This window comes from Balearica regulorum, chromosome 19 (assembly GCF_011004875.1).
Source record: "Balearica regulorum gibbericeps isolate bBalReg1 chromosome 19, bBalReg1.pri, whole genome shotgun sequence".
Taxonomy (NCBI): domain Eukaryota; kingdom Metazoa; phylum Chordata; class Aves; order Gruiformes; family Gruidae; genus Balearica; species Balearica regulorum.
Genome location: NC_046202.1, coordinates 9,525,798 through 9,545,443, shown reverse-complemented (window position 1 = coordinate 9,545,443; position 19,646 = coordinate 9,525,798). Strand labels below are relative to the sequence as shown.

Sequence of the window (19,646 nt, the reverse complement as noted above, 5' to 3'; positions counted from 1 at the left end):
CTGCCAGTACTATCAACCGGGGTGCTCTCCCAGGCAACCATGAAATTCTACTGTACATATCACAAGAACAGCGATAAAAGAACAGCTGCCAGAGATCGCTGGCTGTCTCTAACTCAGTGAAAACATGCTTTCTCGCCCCATGTCAGCAACTTCCTTGGTCATTCTTGTGCTCAGACCCCTTAGGAGATGGAAGGGTAAAACAAGTCACAAGATACTTATTTAAAAAAAATAGATAACTCTATAAATACCTATAGATATCTCTATAAATAAATCCATACTAATATCTAGCATAGGTTAGCAACAAGTTATGTTCAGGTCTAGCTACCTGTACCTGGGCTTTCCCAGAGCTGTTAAAGTCAGTATATAAACCTTCCATGCATTGCATGCACTCCACAAAGTGGTCCCGATACCACGTGTCTGGGGGATGGAACTTGCTTTATATATTGTCTCTTGTCCTAACCTTAATTATGACCCCTCCAAAAAAAAAAAAAAAAAAAAAAAAATTATTCATTTCCCTCAGTTTCAAGGATAGAGGAGGCATTTTGATAAATAAAAACAGGAGGCAGAATTTGTGCCCTTAACTATTTTAACCACCCAGTAACACAAGGGAAGAAGAACTGGCATCACACTCTTACATAGCCCCATCCTTCGACACCGGAAAATCCCTCTTTGGGTTCTTCATCATTTCTTCTGGCAGAGCAAAAGCACAAGTGGGGAGAAAGAGGAAACACGCCAGGAACCACCAAGAACTGAACTGCTACTTGCTGGAGTAAATTATGGCAGCCTCCAAGGCCAGAGGCGGCAGGAAGCCAAGCAGAAGAGAAGTGCATACCAACCCTCGGCCTCAGTAGATAATCCAGTCCATACTTATCTTAAGAGCATCTCCTGAAACACACAGGTTTTCCCTTAATTGAAGGCAGGCCCCACACACAGAGCGCTCCTGAGATTGTGACAGACTGGTTCCAGCACAGCCTGTAATGGCTGGTGCTAACGGTTTAACTTGTGGCTTGTCTCAGGGCTGAGCCTTTGAAGTCCTGTGCTCTCAGTGATTCCTGGCAGGCACTGTGACACCTTCTCGTGAGAACACAGCTGTTCGAGGCAGACTCTTTCCTAGCCCTGGCAGGCTGTAACAGCAGGCAGGTAGTTTCTTAAAACTCCAAATCCCAAACCTAAGTTTAAGAATAGGCAGCTGCACCGTGTTTAAAGCATTACCTCCCCAGCAATGACAGGACTGATGCATGCCGATTACAGGGGCTCCCTTGGAGCACTGCTGGGGAGAGAAACGCTGCCTAGCAGGCAGCAGGGCAGAGGCTAAGGCCAACAAGGCACCCCAAAAATATCTCTGTCCATGTACAGCCCAATCCTTCTCAAATTGCAAGTCACCCTCAAGGAAACGCTTCTAGCCGACAGCAGCGGATGGGCTGGTGAAACTTGACATCCATTCCAGCAGGATGAGTTTCTGAGACAGAGTGTGCAGGCCTACGAGACTGATGCTCAACAGAGCGGCAAATAACAGTCGGTGCTGACACAGTGCTTTGTCTCCCAGCACTTCCCAAATGCAGTTGCAACCTGCCTAGATACCCTGGCGATAACAACGCGTGCCTCTGCCTCCATCCCTGGGTGCTTCCTCATGCAGACCGTTTGCTGGTTGGTATCGGGAGATGCAAGGGGCAGAGACCTGCCCCATCTGCCCTGCCATTCACAACCCGAGCAGTACGTGAATGCCACCAGCCCGACCCAGTGGGGCCTTCCTCAGAACCACATCTCCCTGCCACAGACAAAAAACCCCATAAAATCCTGTAGCATGTGGTTAATATCGATATCTGGATGATGAAAGAACAAAAATGCAGAGAGAAGACTGAGCCCAGCAAGCAGTCCAGCTTCCTGGAGACAAAAGAAAATTTTCCTCCCGTTTCAAAACCAAAACTCGCTCAGCACTGAGCAACTGATGATGACACCCACTCTTATCTCCATCTTCCCAGCATCAGGCCCCTGCTTCTCCAGCTGCTCCCAGTCAGAGCCATTTGCTGTGACCAGCGGGTGTGTTTGCTACCGAACCAACACCCAGCCGCGGAGGTGCCGGTCAGGGCTGGAGCCCCGTGTGTGTGCAGGTGGGTGTGCACCAGGCCAGCCCCACCGCCGCACACTCCCACCCGAGCTCCCTGCCCACGGGCCGGTGGGTGCCCCCGATCCCGCAAAGGCAGAGGGACCAGCACGGCAGCGGCGGGAACCCCATCCCTCCCGGCACCGAGCTCAGCCCGTAACAAGGACGGTGCCTTTCCCCCCCCCGCGACCAAGGACAATGCTTTCCCGCGGCCAAGCCTCCTACAAGGAGCCCGAGCGGCGGATCGCGGCGCTGACAGCGCCACAGACCCGGCTGGCTCCGGGCTCTTCCCTCGCCGCCTTCATTCATCCCCTCCTTTGTTGCCGGCGCGGCGTGGGCTCGCAGAGGCGCTCCCTCCCCGCCCCGCCATCCCCCTTACCCTCTCGCAGTCCGCCGGGGAGCGGAGCGGGACCCTCCGTGCCGCCGCAAGCTGCAGCCCCTGGCAGGCGGCCGCCGTGCCACTCCCTGCACGGCCGCGGCGGAGCCCAGCCGGGAAGGAGGGAGCTCGGCGGGCGGCCCGGATTGGCGGAGGCGGATGCTGGCGGAGGGGGATGCGGGGCCGGGGGATGCTGGGCGGGCAGCGCGGCTTCCCCCCCTCCCCACCTCCCTCCCCTCCCTCCTCCCGGCCGCCGCCTGCGGGGGCACGGGCGGGCCCTGCGGCCCGCGCGAACAAAGGGGCCGGCCCGGGGCCGCCCCGCACCGAAATCCTCCTGGTTGCCGGGCCCCGGCGTAGCCGGAAGCCGGGTGGGAGGGTGGAAAGGCAGCGCGGCGGCTCCTCCTGGCCGCCTGCAGCCCTCGGGACTCGCTCCTTTTAGAAAAGAAATAACGATGAAGTTCACCTTCTGCTCGGCTGAGATGCAGCCTCCCGTCCTGGCGGCTCTGGGGCTGGTCTCTGGAAAGGAGGAGCTCTCAAAGCACACCTGAATTTATGTGGTAGCGGATTTGATTGATACGAGAAGGGCAGGAGGAGTTGGAGTTGCATCCTGGAAAAAAGAGAGAGCCCTAATTACCAGGGATATTCTGGGGGATGGAGCAAAGAGAAAGCACCTGCAGCCTTGGAAACTCGTTCATTTGAAGCCAGGAAGGTTAGGCTGAGCTGATAATCATCACTGGTCTCTCATCACCTCTCTGCTGATACCTCCCAGAGCTGTATGTGGGCTGACATTCATGGAGACACAACAGCACAGGGTCATATCAGCACCTATCCCCTGAGATTGCATCTTTAATTCAGACAAGAGTGGAAGTGCTTCGTACGAGGGCCACAACTCTATCCAATGTACTTTAGTAGCTCTACAGACATCGCCCATCGCCCATCAGCAGTGATTTTGCACAGCGGATGCTATGGTGGAAGGCTACAGGCCATGCAGGAACAGGAGGGTCCCACCTGGCAACAGTCCCGAGATTTGTTGCTGTGACTCTGCTCCGCACCCTGCATGTGGGCCGAGGAAAGCACAGCAGGGATGCAAGGGAAGGAGGTGCAGGCAGCAGAGCAGAGAAGAACAAAGCTGAAGTCAACTGAGGATCATCCGGAAGATGAGATTTGACAGCCTTGGCTTCAGCAAGACAATCCAGCCCCATGAGGGAGCCGCAAGCATCCTCATTTTTCCATCTTGCAGAGGGGAAGCCAAAGCGAAGAGAAAAGGCTGGTCCAAGTCAAAAATAGAACCTGAAGCACCTGACTCCGACGCCTCTGCTTCAACTGTTAGTTCACTGTCTTTCCCTGATATTTTCCCTACATCCAAGCTCAAGTCATTGATTTGCGGTTCTGGATATAAGATTTTTTGTCTCCTCTCTAATCTGTAGTTGCCTAGGGAGACAGTGTGTCACCAGGAGAAGAGCTAGAGGAGAAGGTGCCTACTGAATTGGGCTCTGGACTCCATCCGGAGGTCTCGCTTCTCCATCCAGCTTCGCTCCTGGCTTACAGCTCTGCCAGTTCGTATCCTTCGGTCCGAGTTTCTTTCCTTATCAAAACGGCAATGGAGTGATGATGTGACCTCCCTTTGTGAGCTCCAGAGAGACTAACAAGAAGCGTTATATGCAGCCATGCATTTTGTAAGAACGAGGAGTGTAAATTTAAAGCAGTTTTGAAAAAAATCCTCTTTAATGTTTTCAGGTGCTTCAGGGTAGGATTTCAAATCTGGTATTGCTCAGAAGTTAAACCTTCTCATTTTTGATCAATTGCACAATTTTATGCTGTATCTTATATAGGCTAATTTGTTCTCATTACAAAAACTTCCACATAAATGTTTAATTTACAGCCCTATATCTACACTATGACAAAAAAGGTCAGCAAGTCTGGGGTTATATTTTGCCTGCCAATAGTCTGTGGTACACGCAGTGGCTCAATGCCGTTCCCGTCTTCAGTCTCAACTTGTTGCAGGACGGGGGCCCAGGATTGACACGCTACATTGCAAGCTGGCGCGTTTCTTGTTGCTGCTCCATTTCAGCAGCAGAAGTCTTGAATTTTACAGGCACTTCTATTTTCTTCTTTAGAACTCGGTCATCCCAAGGGCTTTGTGTGCAAATAGTCATTTATTGTCCTGACTACTATATTTTATATAGCAGGGGCTCGAGGCATCCTGCGATCCAAGTGCCAGGCTCCCTGAAGACGAGGCAGACCTGCACCACGCAGTCAGGTTTCCCTCGTGTGTTCTGCAATGCTGACGCAAAACCGAGAGGAGAATTGAGCCCACTGGCTTCGGTAAGACGAAGCTGGAAAAATTTCACAGCTCTTCAGTCAATTCCTTGAATCATTTTGACAAATCTGCCTCTCTGACTAAACTTTCTCAGGGGAATTTCCAGGGAGAGAAGGAAAGATCATCCGGGGCCAGAGCACTAGCAGTGATCTGGCTGAAGTACCCAGGGACTTGAATTTGTGTCTTTGCCATCAAGTGCTCTCTCACAAAGCTATCCCTCAGCTTTTGTCGTACCTGCTTCTCACAAACAGAGCTTCAGGATGAAAATAAATGCAGAGTGGCACTACTATTTTCCCAACAACCGTTTATTTATCCACAGGAGCCGCGTGCAGGCGAACAGCCCTGCACTGATGGTCGGAGACACTTAAGTTTCAGCTATGAATCTATGAGGACTTGTCAATTTTACAGAGGTGAGCAGGGCCACGACTTTCAATTAAACCATTACATGTAGAAAGCTGGTATGCAATCTCTGACATTTCTGGGCTAGCACATTTGCCTGATAAACCTCCTACTATATACTACCCTCCTATTTTAGGGATACAATATTTATTTTGTTTTGAAAAGTGGCTTCTCGCAGATAGTCAAAACTGTCTCTGCTTGACTGATCCATTATTCTGATTTGGTGAGTATTTGGCATTAGCTGTTGGGATCACTAAAAAGCTTCACAGCTGTTCTCTTTTAAATTATCCTGACAAACCAAAGCATTACACAGACAAAGCAATGTTAAAACCAAGGGAAAACTCATGCATGCATCTAGGAAAACAAAAAGAGTAAACATTTTGTGTTTTGCTGTTATCTATATTGTATGAATGAGGACAGCAGAAAAGAAATGACCACAGCATTCAAGTATCTTTCCATTTTATTAGCCAGCAGCAGGAGATGAAGCACCTCTCTGCAAAGAGCTGATGAGACACTTGATTTGTCATGTACCAATAGATTACACTTCCTAAAGCCCTGATCCTGCAGTTATTCCCCAAAGGCAGCTACATTTGAAGGCTACAGAGTGTATATAAGCCACATGAAGCGGTGACATCAGGACCCCAGAAGTCCACAAAAGCTTCAGAGTTGAATCCTTTCAGCCTCTTCCCTGCTGCATGCCTAGAAATCCCTGCCAAATACATCCCTTGGCCCTGCCAGTGTACTGTGGCAAGTGAGTGGTGGCAGAAACAACTATATTTGAAAATATTGTGCAACTTCATTACTGTCAACATGCAGTTATGTGACTTTCATCATCTCAAAGATGTGGCTGCAACCAGAGTGTAAGTTCTTACTATTCATTCAAGCTGACACTATAAATAGGCTGCTGCATTTGGTGGCAGAGCACAGAATTCCAGCATTGGTGGGAGAAACAAGATGAAAGCAGTGATTTAAAGAAAAGCTGGTTTTCTCCTTTGATTACAGAGCTGCTGAAAGAACTTCTTATCTTCAGGATCAGTGACTGCTCTAAGCCTTACCCATTCTAGGCCAAGACTAAAGTTCAGAAACTTCTTGTAAACAGCTTTTAAATTGTTAAGATCTTCCACAGTTGCAACAATTCAGCCAAGTGGCACCATGTTTTCAGGCATTTGTTATCCAACCAAGAGCTGCTCCAAAGCCTCTAATATCCAGCAGATTCTCTTGTATCTCCTTAGGTGAAAGAAACCTCTCATCTATCTTCAGACATCTATATCTGAGCCAACTGTCTAGACTTCTTATATAATGAGTGCAGAGAAACAGGCACTGGGGTGCAATTCCCCTCATCATATTGCAGACATCTGAAATGGATTAATTGCTCTCTAACAATGCCCACTCCCATTCGTGAATTATAGGGGTAGTCAAGAGTTAGGCCAAATGAGATGCTTAAAGTGAAGTGATACGAATTCTACTCATCTTCCTTCCAGAAATGCTTATCACAGCTGATGATGCTTATTTGGGTGCATGTAGATCAGACATATGTGTTAGGTACGTTCTTTTCTGAAGGCCTGGCTTTGGTCTGTTTCACGGAAAGAAATTAAACTGTTGGCCAGGATTCAACATGGGCAAGACCTGGCTCCAGGAGTCTTCCAGGGGAGTGCACGTGGCTTGTGCAGTGTGACAGAAAGTGCTCTAAAAGAAGGCTTTCTACTAGGCTGACTGCTGTGTGTTCCTACACATTTGTTAACATAAAAGCAAGTGTGGGTGGAAATATGTTGAAGGATCATGGCAGTTCTCATTAATTATGAAGATCAAGAGGAGCTCTTACTGCTTTTTTAGTGTATTTCCTATACTGAAATTAGTGCATTAACTGTTACTTAAACTTCAGCCATCAGTATAATTTAATCATTAGCACAGTCTGGTTCCTGTTGTTCCACATTTTAAAAGTAAACTACTGTGCTGCAGTGGCAATGATTCTGAGGAATGTGGGACAGCACTTCACACAAATGCAACACAGTAAAATGGGCCACACTGCATGATCGAAGGAATAGTGTAATTTTCATCACAAAGACTGTTCCCTATCCACAAGTCCAAAGGCAAAAGGATTTTCAGAGAATTTTGGCACCCATTAAGTGGAGGCCGCCTGAAATTCTCTCCTCTGATACCATCTTTGCCTAAATGACCTACGCAAGGTCACACTGGCAGTGGAGAACTTGGAATAGCTCTTTTTTTAAAGTCAGTGAATTATTGCCAGTTTTTCATCTAAAGATGAAGCTCCTCATTTCAGGTGAAGTAACAGTCATGGAGAACAAACCCCCAACATATCCATGATCATCCACACAGAAATACATTGGTCAACATCGACATTTGAGTGTTGAACAACTATAACTAAGCATGAGCAAAAGAAAGTAATACAGGAGGATCAGAGCATGGAGAGACTGAAGAGAGATTTGGCACTGATGAGTATAACATCTTACTCCTGATACAGAGGGAGTAAAAAAACAATCCAGAGGTTAAGTAGCAGGTAAGCCATTCTAAGCAGCCCTCCCATTCCATCCCAGTACCACATGTTTATTGTCATTTTCTTTGTTATTACCCTAAAGCTTGTTGCTTGTCTGAATTGAGACTAAAGATCAGGCTGTCCTTTGCTTAGTCCTTTTTTTTAAATATCAGGACAATTGACAGTTGCACTTAGTCTGGCTTGCACTAATCAAAGGACTTTTATGCCTACTGACCTCAAAGGTGAGTAAACATCACCTATATTTTGCAGGCTCAGGAATCAAAATTGGGAGGGATTAGTTTCTCTTCCCAGTGCCCACTCTAACACAGCAGCACAGCTGGGAGCAGAACCTAGGTGGCCAGACTCTGGGCATTACCATGTTGTACTTCACTCCGTTCATGCGTTTCTTTTTATACACATTCAAGTCAGACAAGAAAGCCAGCCTTAGAGCTCCCAGCACGGTGTCCTATACCCTATTCATCAGGTGAAGCTGCAGCCTATTTTACAAAGCCTCTGGTAACTCTGTATAGCCCCGTGTAGCGCAGCATATCCTCGGGAAAACACAACTAGACAAAGATCACTCAGAATAGGGCAACCCTGCATTTTTCCAGTTGTCAAAGCATCATGTATACCAGCACCCGTTGTTTGCAAACCATCCAAGCTCTGTCTCTATGCATTACAAATCAAAATTACTTCTGGCTCACTTACTACTTTTCATTGTATGTCAAAAAATTGTTCCCCTCTTCTGCTGCTGCTCCAAATACGTGCCACAGGACCTTTCTAATTGTCAGGGCTGTGAAGATTTAGTGTTTTCTGACCTGGTCAAACAGGGTCTGTAACAAATTGGAGCCAGCCTGAACCTTATGAAAAAAAAAGCAGTCTGTTTCCCTGTTGTTTGGGTCCTGATACAAATACTATTTCAGACCAAATAGAAGCACCAGATGTTTTCTACCAGAGCTACAGAATGTGCAGTGCCTGCGAGAGGGCAGAGAGTCCCGTTTCCTTTGCATGAACTGGATCATGTTAGAAGATCAAAGATGAGGGACAGGAGCCAAGCTAAAAGAGCTTCCTATCTGTGCCTAGAACTTGAAAAAAAGATTTTGGTACCTACAAGCGAAGCTGTGTTTATTGGGGAAGGGGAGAAAAATGAGCTCCAACTTTGACACTTAGAAAAGAGCCAGAGTTTTAAAATGTCTCCAGTAGGCAATGCACGGAGCTGGTGTGGACAGCTGGCCTGACTCTGGCACTGACTATGGAAACATCCAGTCCTGCCACTTCAGTTTCTTAGCCTTTAATTCTCCAGAAAAACAAGGCTATCCCCAAAAAGACACTTTAATTTAAAGGCACTGTAATTTAACATAGGACACGCTTTCCCAGAAGATCCCAAAGCGCACAAGAAACAATCTTTGTAACAAGTTGCAGATGAGAAAATTGAAGCATAAAGAAGTTTACATGACTTACAGTCCCATGCAGGATCACCTACAGTCCACTAATTTCCAGTCATTAAAGTAGCTGACAAGCTAGTTGTTCCCAGCCAGCCTTGCCTACTGGGTGAGACACAAGTCTACGTTAATGAGCTCTGCTAGAGCTGTGCTGGCTCCATACAGAGGTGTGGAATATTAGCAATTTTCTGGCGTAAGGAGTACGCACAAGATAGGAGGCCATCCACAGTATAACTAGCTGCCCTCTACTTTCTGCAAACATATGTATGTTTTTAATTAAGTAGAGGTTTCAACCGAAGACCCCAACCAACCTAACTTAAATACTGCAGTGATGAGCATAGCATAAATACGCAGCTCAAAACCTACAGCACATCTTGTTTCAGTGTTGATGCAAGGCAATGGGCTGATACCCTGTCTCCAGGCGAGTGCTGGATGGTAATTAAACTGCATTTTGTTCTCCTTCCACAGAAAAGTCTATTTGCAACAGAAGCGTGCTATCCTGGTACCGAGGAACACCCTACCATACGTTAGAATTGCAGTTTTCCCATCATAGTATGTCTCCACCATCAACCCATTCAACCATCCACAGATCCCAGCTGTCATTTTTCTGTGTGACATTAAAAAGTTTAAAGAATCAGTGTGATATCTTTATAAAAAAGGAGATTATTTCTTTACACAGAAATAATATGTCCTGTGACAGCAGAGTAGCAAGATGCCCCAAATGACTTTCACTCCGTGACTGGATATTACTGCAGCAATTGCCAGGCAGGGCAGTCATGACTCCCCAAAATCCCAGTTTTACTAAAACGGATACAGAAAGGTTGAGAAAGTCTGATCTTTTGCCAAGTGTTCATTTTCATTTTATAATATATATTACTGAAAATCCTTTATAATGTGGATTTTGACTGTCAAATGCTACGATAAAACCCAGATCCAGGAACTTGCACACACTTCTTCAGTTTCCTGCCAATTTAGTTTTATTAATTGCACTATATAAATTGTATTATATGTTCCAACAAGGAAGAATCACTGCGAGAATGCTGCCAACGTGGCTTTGTATAGCACACTGTATTGGGACACATGAAAATTGGACTCTAATCTAGTTTCTGGTTTTACTGCTGGTATAAAACAGAAACTCCCTCCATCTCAACAACTGTTTTCACTAACAGTGAAAGAGGAACAATGATACTGACCTAATCTGTAAAGTGCTTTGAGTTGACCAGGCTAAATGTGGAAGGTACACATTAAATAGCTTATGCTGCCTGCTCTAATATTTATCTCAGTCCTAAATACCCACAGACAAGCTCAATGAACGTTGCAAACGCTCAGTCCTGCCAGAAACGACAGCTAGCTCTGATCATCACGGTGCGCTACAGACACTAACCCCTCAGTCCTCAATGCCCGTAAAGCCCACACTTAGTCCGTTTCATAACGAAAGGCATGCAGACACATAAGAACCGTGTTTAGGAAGAGGAGACACAGTAATTACACCCAATATTCCTGACAAGTCTGCCCTACGCTGCAGAGAGAGTGCACATGGCACAGCCAGCACAGTTTATTTCTTCAAAACAGTGACAGAACTGTACCACACACACCACACTCTACTACACACCCTGTTTGCAACAGGGTGACCCATGGTGTGCACAGTGAGCAACGGCCGGTCTGTTTTTTGTCGCATTCTGCAAATGCCAGGGCTCGGTCCTGCCAGCGTGCATTGCAGCCCTAGCTTCCGACAATGTACTATATGTGTCTCAGATCTGGCTAGTGGAAAATGCCAACTTCTTAGCTGTGAATATATAAAAGAAAGAAACGAAAGGAAGCAAATCATGCGTTTCTTTGCCCTCTTTAGAAGAAACAGAATCTGAGGAGGGTGGCAACAAATATGAAGCTAACAAGTGGAAAAATACAATTAAGGTAAATTAACCTGTGGAACTCAATGCCAGAATATATTAAAGGTAATTAAGATAACTATATTGCAGTAGTAGCTGTGTTAATCCTAATTAGAATAAAAATGGATGAGACAACCCTTAACTCTTGATGAAAAAAACCTTCTCTGAACAGATTCTATAATTGATATCACACTTAAGGTTTGCCTCTCTTTCCTTTGAACCTGTGACAACAGTTTCTCAGAGGGGATGTTCGCTTGAACAGGCTTCTGCTCTGTTCCAGTAGGTAATTCGCCTGTACCTTTTGTTTTATATTTACTGCAATACATCTAAGAAGGCTTGTGGCAAAAGAATAGAAATAGCTGATTACTACCTGAGATATTCATTGAAGAAAGGGAACATAAGAGTCTTTTTTTGTGAAAAACACTTAAAAATATGAAGGAAGCCATGTCACACCCATATAACATGCAAATTGTATGTATAGCTAAAGAAAAGAGATGAAGATATTTGCAAACTAGGCTTAAAATGTCATGGAAACAGATGCCCTCCCAACAGACTGAAAATTCATTTCCTTGTGGGATACAGGCAAGTATGGCAGAGAAACCCACCCACTCACATCCATACCTATGTATCACACCAAAAGCTATGATATTTCAGCAGACTGTAAATACTGACCAAAAAACCTACCAAATGATCAATTTTTTTTTTTTTTTTGCAAGTGGGCTTGTTTTAAGATATTATTAATACTTTGTGGCATCAAGGTCATAAAACAAAGCCACGACCACACCGCAATTCCTGAGAAAATTGCCTTGAGGATGACTTACTGCGATGACCTTCAGGTCTCAATAGTCAAGAGCTGAAGTCTGACAATTTCCCCACTTATAATCCCCGGCTCGTGCAGATCCCCCTTCGCAGGGCTGACATGACCGATCCGGGGAAGAATAGCCAAGGAGATTTGTAATGCAGGGCTCTGCCCTTTGGATGTTTCCATAGAAAATAAAGAGGATATTAGACGTTAACCCTTGTAAACAGTACTTCAAACTTGCAGTGCAGTTTCACCTTCCTTATTCCCACGTTGCAAAAAACCCACATTGCTATATTTAAAGATCAGTTTGCGTACCTGGTAGATCATAGAATGGTTTGGGTTGGAAAGGACCTTAAAGATCATCTAGTTCCAACCCCCCTGCTGCAGGCAGGGACACCCTCCACTAGACCACATTGCCCAAAGCCCCATCCAACCTGGCCTTGAACACTGCCAGGGATGGGGCATCCACAACCTCTCTGGGCAACCTGTGCCAGTGCCTCACCACCCTCACAGTAAAGAATTTCCTTCTGACATCTAATCTAAATCGACCCTCCTTCAGCTTAAAGCCATTACCCCTTGTCCTGTCACTACACTCCCTGATAAACAGTCCCTCACCATCTTTCCTGTAGGCCCCTTCAGGTACTGGTAAGCTGCAATTAGATCTTCCCGGAGCCGCCTTTTCTCCAGGCTGAACAACCCCAACTCTCTCAGCCTGTCCTCATAGGAGAGGTGCTCCATCCCTCTGATCAGCTTCGTGGCCTCCTCTGGACTTTCTCCAACAGCTCCATGTCTCTCCTGTACTGGGGCCCCCAGAGCTGGATGCAGTACTCCAGGTGGGGTCTCACAAGAGCCGAGTAGAGGGGCAGGATCACCTCCCTCGACCTGCTGGTCACACCTCTTTTGATGCAGCCCAGGACACGGTTGGCTTTCTGGGCTGCAAGTGCACACTGCCAGCTCATGTTGAGCTTCTCATCAATTGATACCCCCAAGTCCTTCTCCTCAGGGCTGCTTTCAATCCATTCCTTGCCCAGCCTGTAGTTGTGCTTGGGATTGCGCCGACCCACGTGCAGGACCTTGCACTTGGCCTTGTTGAACTCCACGTAGTTCACACGTGCCCACCTCTCCAGCCTGTCCAGGTCCCTCTGGATGGCATCCCTTCCCTCCAGCGTGTCGACCACACCACACAGCTTGGTGTCGTCAGCAAACTTGCTGAGGGTGCACTCGATCCTGCTGTCCATGTTGCCGACAAAGATGTTGAACAGTGTCAGCCCCGGTACCGACCCCTGACACCACTTGTCACTGTTCTCCACTTGGACAATGAGCCGTTGATCACAACTCTTTGAGTGCGACTATCCAGCCAATTCCTTATCCACCGAGTGGTCCATCCCTCCAATCCATGTCTCTCCAATTTAAAGACAAGGATGTCATGCAGGACAGTGTCAAATGCCTTGCACAAGTCCAAGTGGATGATGTCAGTTGCCCTTCCCTTGTCCACGGACGCTGTAACCCCATCATAGAAGGCCACCAAGTTTGTCAGGCACGATTTGCCCCTAGCGAAGCCGTGTTGGCTGTCACCAGTCACCTCCTTATCTTCCATGTGCCTGAGCATAGTCTCCAGGAGGGTCTGCTCCATAATCTTGCCAGGCACGGAGGTGAGACTGACCAGCCTGTAGTTCCCTGGGTCTTCCTTTTTTCCCTTCTTAAAAATGGGGGTTATGTTTCCCCTTTTCCAGTCGGTGGGAACTTCGCCGGATTGCCAGGACTTCTGAAATATGATAGAGTGGGGCCTGGCCACTTCATCTGCCAGTTCCCTCAAGACCCACGGATGCAACTCATGAGGTCCCATGGACTTGTGCACCTTCAGGTTCCTTAGATATTCTCGAACCTGATCTTCTCCTACAGTGGGTGGTTCTGCATTCTCCCAGTCCCTGCCTTCTGTGACCTGGGCAGTGTGGCTCAAGCATTTGCCAATGAAGACTGAGGCAAAGAAGTGATTGAGTACCTCAGCCTTCTCCATATCCTGGGTAACCAGGTCACCCGTTTCATTCTGGAGGGGACCCACATTTTCCCTCGTCATCCTTTTATCACTAAGATACCTATAGAAGCTTTTCTTGTTGTCCTTGACATCCCTGGCCAGATTAATTTCTATCAGGGCTTTGGCTTTCCTAACCTGATCCCTGGCTGCTCGGACAGTTTCTCTGTATTTCTGCCAGGTTACCCACCCTTGCTTCCACCCTCTGTAGGCTTCCTTTTTTTGACTTTGCCCAGGAGCTTCTTGTTCACCCATGGGGGTCTCTTGGTGTTTTTGCTTGACTTCCTCTTTGTTGGGATGCATTGCTCCTGAGCTTGGAGGAGGTGATGCTTGAATATTAGCCAGCTGCCTTGGGCCCCTCTTCCTTCCAGGGCTTTGTCCCATGGTATTCTACCAAGCAGATCCCCGAAGAGGCCAAAGTCTGCTCTCCTGAAGTCCAGCGTAGTGAGCTTGCTGTGTGCCCTCCTCACTGCCCTGAGGATCTTGAATCCCACCATTTTGTGGTCACTGCGGCCAAGGCTGCCCTTGAGCTTGACATCCCCTACCAGGCCCAGATCTAGAAGTATGTAAGCAGGTCAATCTGGGCAGCAGATGAAAAGAAACTAGAACCTTGTTGGATTCATTCCATCATTGCTGCCTTCAGACTGTATGGTTTTGAGAGGCATGGAGTGCATAAAATATATTGTAAGCCTGTACTACAGAAGCAGACAGAAGGGTGAAATACCTCTCCCATACCAGTGTGGGCTTGAAGGAGGAGGGTGTCATTCCCAACACAAAACAAGACCTGTCCCATAACAATTTGGGCATTTATTTTCACAGGAACCATGCCTGCAGCCTGCCAAAGCCATGGGCTTAGCCGGGATGTGCTGCCACCCAGCTCTGCCGGGAGCCAGTCTCTGATCTCTGCAGCAGCAGATTATTTGCAACCATTTTCCACCTCCACAACTGTCCGGACTACAGCAGGCTGTATGGTTGTATCAATGAGAAGGATGGTTTTGTCATCCACTGCAATGAAATCACATCCAAGCACCCTGTCCTGGGAAGCACATCATCTCCCAGTCTGCTGATTCCAATAGGGAACCGAGGCCCCAATTCAGCAAAAGTCCTAAGTGCAGGTTTAACTTCACCTGCAATCCCTGTGAAATTAATTAGACACCTCATGAAAGTCAACTCGCACTGTTGTACTGTGGCTTGCAGGGGCACAGCCCCCTGCCAGGATCAGGCCTTTCCCTGCATTATATTGTTTTGAGGCAGCAGAACACAGGTGTGATGGGACGCCATTAGAGACAGCACTAAGCTTTTAGTTTGTAAATCCTTTATCTCTTCAAGAGAGATCCACTATGCTGCAGCGTTTGATTTTCCAATTATATTCCTGCCTTTTACCCTGTTTTCCAGCTGCATAAGGAAGTCAAATGCCTTGCTCAAGGTTACACTGATTGATGTACTGGCAAAATAAATAATATTTCTGACAGCTGTCTTTTCAATCATTCATTTCCATAAAATTCCAGTTCTAATAAAGCGATTTATAACCTACAACCCTGCCAGATGAGGTGTGTCTAGTACGCTTTCGCTCGATGTGCTTGTGTATGCACACTACATTCTGCAGCACCTTTGTCATGAGGTTATTTTCAATAAGTAATAACAATATTTCCATTCTGAAATGAGATTTACTAAGCACAGTTGTGTATATTACCATGCACTGAAACAAGGAATGTTCATAAAGGGCATTTTGCTGTATTCTGCTTGTATCGTCTCAAATCTTCACATCCACTAACAGTTAAGCCCAATGAAGCGGCTGACTGATAAACTGTACAATCAAACCCATTTGTATAGCTGCTATATATTCATTTTACAACAAAGATTGTGCGTGCAGCTCTGTGTTTCTCTAATTCCATGCCAACACATCTCCTAAGCTGGAAATAATTCAGGGCAGGTGGCATTTGTATTACTGTATCATCTGTCTAAAGGAGATGAACTCCTGAAAGGCAGAGAAAGCCAACAGCTCACATTCACCCTAATGACTGCGTGTAAGATTTTCTGGCCTTTCAGCACCTTTATCACCTGATGTCAGCATGCATTTCAGGAGGTTGTTAACTAGGAATTCACTGATTCACAGAGGATTGTCTCTGAAGAACAGTATAGTCACAGAGGATTGTCTCTGAAGAACAGTATAGTCACAGAGGACCTGTGGCACACTCAATTTATACAGCCTGATCTGCTTGGGAAGCAACTTACCTGATAAAGAATCCTCCTATAGTGCAGCAGTAAACAGCATCTTACATTAATGACAACTGAAATACTGAACAAACAACTAAACATGTTTATTAACATGCATAAAACCTGCACAAATGTAACGTGTAAGTAATTAAAGGAAGGACTCAATTGCACTCAATATAGTGGACGAAGGCCACATTCTAGGCCAAAACTATCTCGTCTTGGGCAAGACATTTCAAACTTCCCTGTTTCAGTTTCGCCACCTCTATATTGGCAGTACCTTTTTTCCAGCAAGTGTGCTGCCTGGATGAATGAAGTTTTAGCCATTCAGTTAAAGATTCTATCAAAATATTACTAGCAAGCATACATGCAGAACTGGAAAGCTAAATCGCAGAGTAGACTTGGAAACCACTATAAAAATATACTTATATCTAGCAAACTGGTCTGTTCTCAGCTGATATGAGCACTGAATTCAGGAACTACGTTAAGAGAATGATCAAGAGAGTGAAGCAGTAATGGTGTACGAATCAGTCTCTGTTCTCAGCTCTGGTACCAGCCTAATAGTCAAAAGCAATCCCTGCACAAAAAGCTTTGCTTGGCACCCTGGAAATCTCAAGGACAAATGATGTTTAGGGAGATACTAGTTCCCAAAGCCCAGGAAGAACATACTAAATACATTCATGGTAAGACAACGCATTGCTATTTACTCAGATGGGTAAGAAAGTGCCATTCAACATCCCTTCACCTCATTAAGTTCTGTCTTCAAAGTATGGGAGCACAAGTACAGTCACCAAGAGGGTAAATGCTATTATTTAACATTATTATTTGCATATCACATCTATTAAACCTGAACAAGATGCCAAGACAAGAGGAGCTGCGAGAAAAGCAGAAAAACAAAGCTAATGCAAAACAATCGATAAACTGTGGAAACAGATGGAAAAAATCAAGATGTAATTCAGTTAAGACAAATGACTGTACAACTCTACATTCATCTGGACAAATAAAAAAGAAAGGAAGGGGGGACACCAGGGAAATATCCACTGGTTACAACAGACTGAAAACGGAACATTAGCTAGTGATATGCTCTGAGCAAAAGATAAATCATGGGTAATTTCAGTTCAAACTGAAACACTTAAATTCCTCAGTTACCAGCTGTTTGAAACAAGGTATACACAAAGCAAGCTGTTCCTCAGTACTGGCTCCAGACAGCACAGTTCACACTGGAAAACACTCACTAGACTAAAGCCTGGGGCTGTTTCCTCTCTTCTCTTGTCTCCCTGCCCACGAGGACAGAGGACACGAGGACAGCAACCACAGCAATAAAAAGCAGTGGCCACACCAGCTGGCAGTGGTTTCCTCCCTTCGTGGCTCCAGGAGAACAGCTCATATTTTATTCATGAAAAATGAGACCTCTGGAGGTCTAAGAAAAAAAACACAAAAACAAACCAGGAAGTAAATATTTCTTGGGGGCACTCAGTTGCAAGCTGGCAAACCTCCAAGGCATCAAAAAGGAGAGGCAGAGGTGGAGGCATAAAAGCTCCCTTCCTACCAGCCTTCCCCTCCTGCAATGATAGGAAAGAGGATCACAAAGGGCAAACTGCACCCTCAATGTCCTGTGCAGTGACCCAGAGCAGCAGGGAACAAACTGGGCTGGTATCCTGCAGTGTGGGTCCTGCAGGGAGCCACTGCATTGCAAGGGGAATGCATGCTGCAGGGTCAGTGTGGATGCATACCCCAATGGGATCCCGCCAAGATTTGGTTTGGAGAGGCTGACATTTATTGCATGCATAAGCTGTTGCTTTGAGTTCTCCAGGTAATCTCTCTCCCCACTTTGCCACGCTCCTCTCATGTCCTAAAACTACATCACCCTAAAGGCCGTTTTGCACGTGCTTTCAGAACAGGAGCACACCTGAGCTCTGAATAAGCACCTTCCTGGGGAAGGAGATCTTTCTTGTCTTCCCACATAGCCAGACAGCCCTCTTCTATTTCCTTGCACCCCCACAAGAAAGACCATCCTTTATATCAGCAGAGAAAATCTTCTGCAATCCTTCACTTTCCTGAGAAGACTAAAGTGAAGCTGTGAATGTCATTTGTAAGCTCTAGTTGTGTGCAGAGGAGCAATCATCAGTCCCCTCGCATCTCAAACCTAACACAGACGCGGCACTGACTGCTCCTAATTTCATATGCATTACCATCAGGGTTGACTGCTTCTGAACTTTAATTATTTTGCACAGGACACTACAAAAAGACCTTTCTGAGAAGACCAAACTCCTCCTTGCAGATTTCTGGAATCTGCAGGGAAAGAAAGCAGCTACCTATCACTTTCTGACAGATCCCTAAAAGAGGATACATGCAAGGGAAGATTTATTTCTTGAAAATTAGAAAAGCAATGTAGCATTTTACATTAACATCCATCCTTCCTTGTTTTAATTACTGTCTAATGAATATTAGCCCTCAGAATATCTCCCCTGCAGGGCTCAGCAAATGAGAAACAAGTCATAGCAGGGCAGTCAAAATGAAAAGGAAGGAAAGGGAAAAAACAAGGCAATAAAAAACCCCCACACATCAGGAGAGGCAGAAAAATGCACCCTGGGATGCAGCAGCTGACATTCATTTAATAATGCCAACATTTTATATGCAAAGCTTTCCTGGGTGGCTGTAAAACATATGGATTAATAATGGCATGTGGTGGGATTAGATAAAAAATAAATTAATATCTAAGGTGCTCTTTATGGTATGGGGAGGCAAGGAGAGGAAGAAAAAATTCTCTTATCAGTGCAAGCATCACCTCAGGTTACTGTTGTAGAAAGAAACTTTAAAAGCAAGAAAAGCCCTTAAAGACCACCCCCAAATTAAGTCCTGGTTTTACTCACATCCGTGGGAGTTTTCTCCTGCACTACCATAGGACCAGAACTACATTAATTTCTCATTAGTTAGCTTGTTTTGAAAAATCCCACTCACGCATCCAGCTGCCTCAAGCATGCTCCAAGCCCGCTGGAAACTGAAGTTCAGGCAGGCAAATCCTGAGCTGGTACCAGAAGCCTCAGCCTTCAGAGCCAGGACATGTCTCTGCTCTTCAGTTACTGACAGCTTCTCCCTTCCAATGCACGCACCCCAATTCCCCCCTCAACAAAACTTAAACTACTTCTCTATTCTGGGAGTTTAGAAGTTTGGCTTTGCAGATGTTTGTGATTAAGTGCTCTAACCAGAAGCCAATTTAAACAGACATTTTTAAATTTAAAGCTCTTTAAAAGCTTTACTAAAAATCAAGCTTTTAAGAAACAAAACATTTAAATAAAAGATGAGCAAAAAATCCTCACAGTGCAAATGTTTCTGCTGGGTGTACTGTACCGTAGCATCTGTCAGTCCTCTTTAAGACTGATAGCAATTATAGTGGCCTCACACTTATCCAGAGGAAGCCCAAAAGCATTTTACAAAATCCGACAAAGAACCTGCAAATGTATAAGCATATCTTTAAGTATCTGGATATATCCTAAAGACAGCCCATCAATTTACCAAACAAAAATATAATACACAATCCATACTAAGAAGTGGTTTCAGGTGACTCCACACC

The 19,646-nt window shown here is 45.8% G+C and overlaps 1 protein-coding gene and 1 long non-coding RNA gene across 10 annotated transcripts in view; one reads left to right on the top strand and one right to left on the bottom strand.

Annotated features, from left to right (window-relative positions):
• The window catches only part of CLIP2 (CAP-Gly domain containing linker protein 2), a 101,248-nt gene that overhangs the window by 80,887 nt on the left and 715 nt on the right, over positions 1 to 19,646 (bottom strand). For 5 of the 7 annotated variants that reach the window (XR_012838369.1, XM_075771440.1, XM_075771442.1 and 2 more), the window contains exon 1: positions 2,484 to 2,664. The gene's annotated coding sequence lies outside the window, so the exon portion shown is untranslated. Of the gene's footprint in view, positions 1 to 2,483; positions 2,717 to 2,943; positions 3,088 to 19,646 lie in introns of those variants that run through there. The other 2 variants (XM_075771444.1, XM_075771446.1) reach the window with 2 other exon arrangements.
• LOC142604507 (uncharacterized) lies at positions 3,083 to 9,786 on the top strand. Of its 3 annotated transcripts, none has more exons than XR_012838372.1 (4): positions 3,083 to 3,805; positions 3,908 to 4,805; positions 5,120 to 5,210; positions 9,604 to 9,786. It is a non-coding gene; the product is annotated as an uncharacterized LOC142604507 (long non-coding RNA). The 3 variants fall into 3 exon arrangements; XR_012838371.1 differs by having other exon boundaries at positions 3,083 to 4,036; positions 4,667 to 4,805; XR_012838370.1 differs by having other exon boundaries at positions 3,083 to 4,805.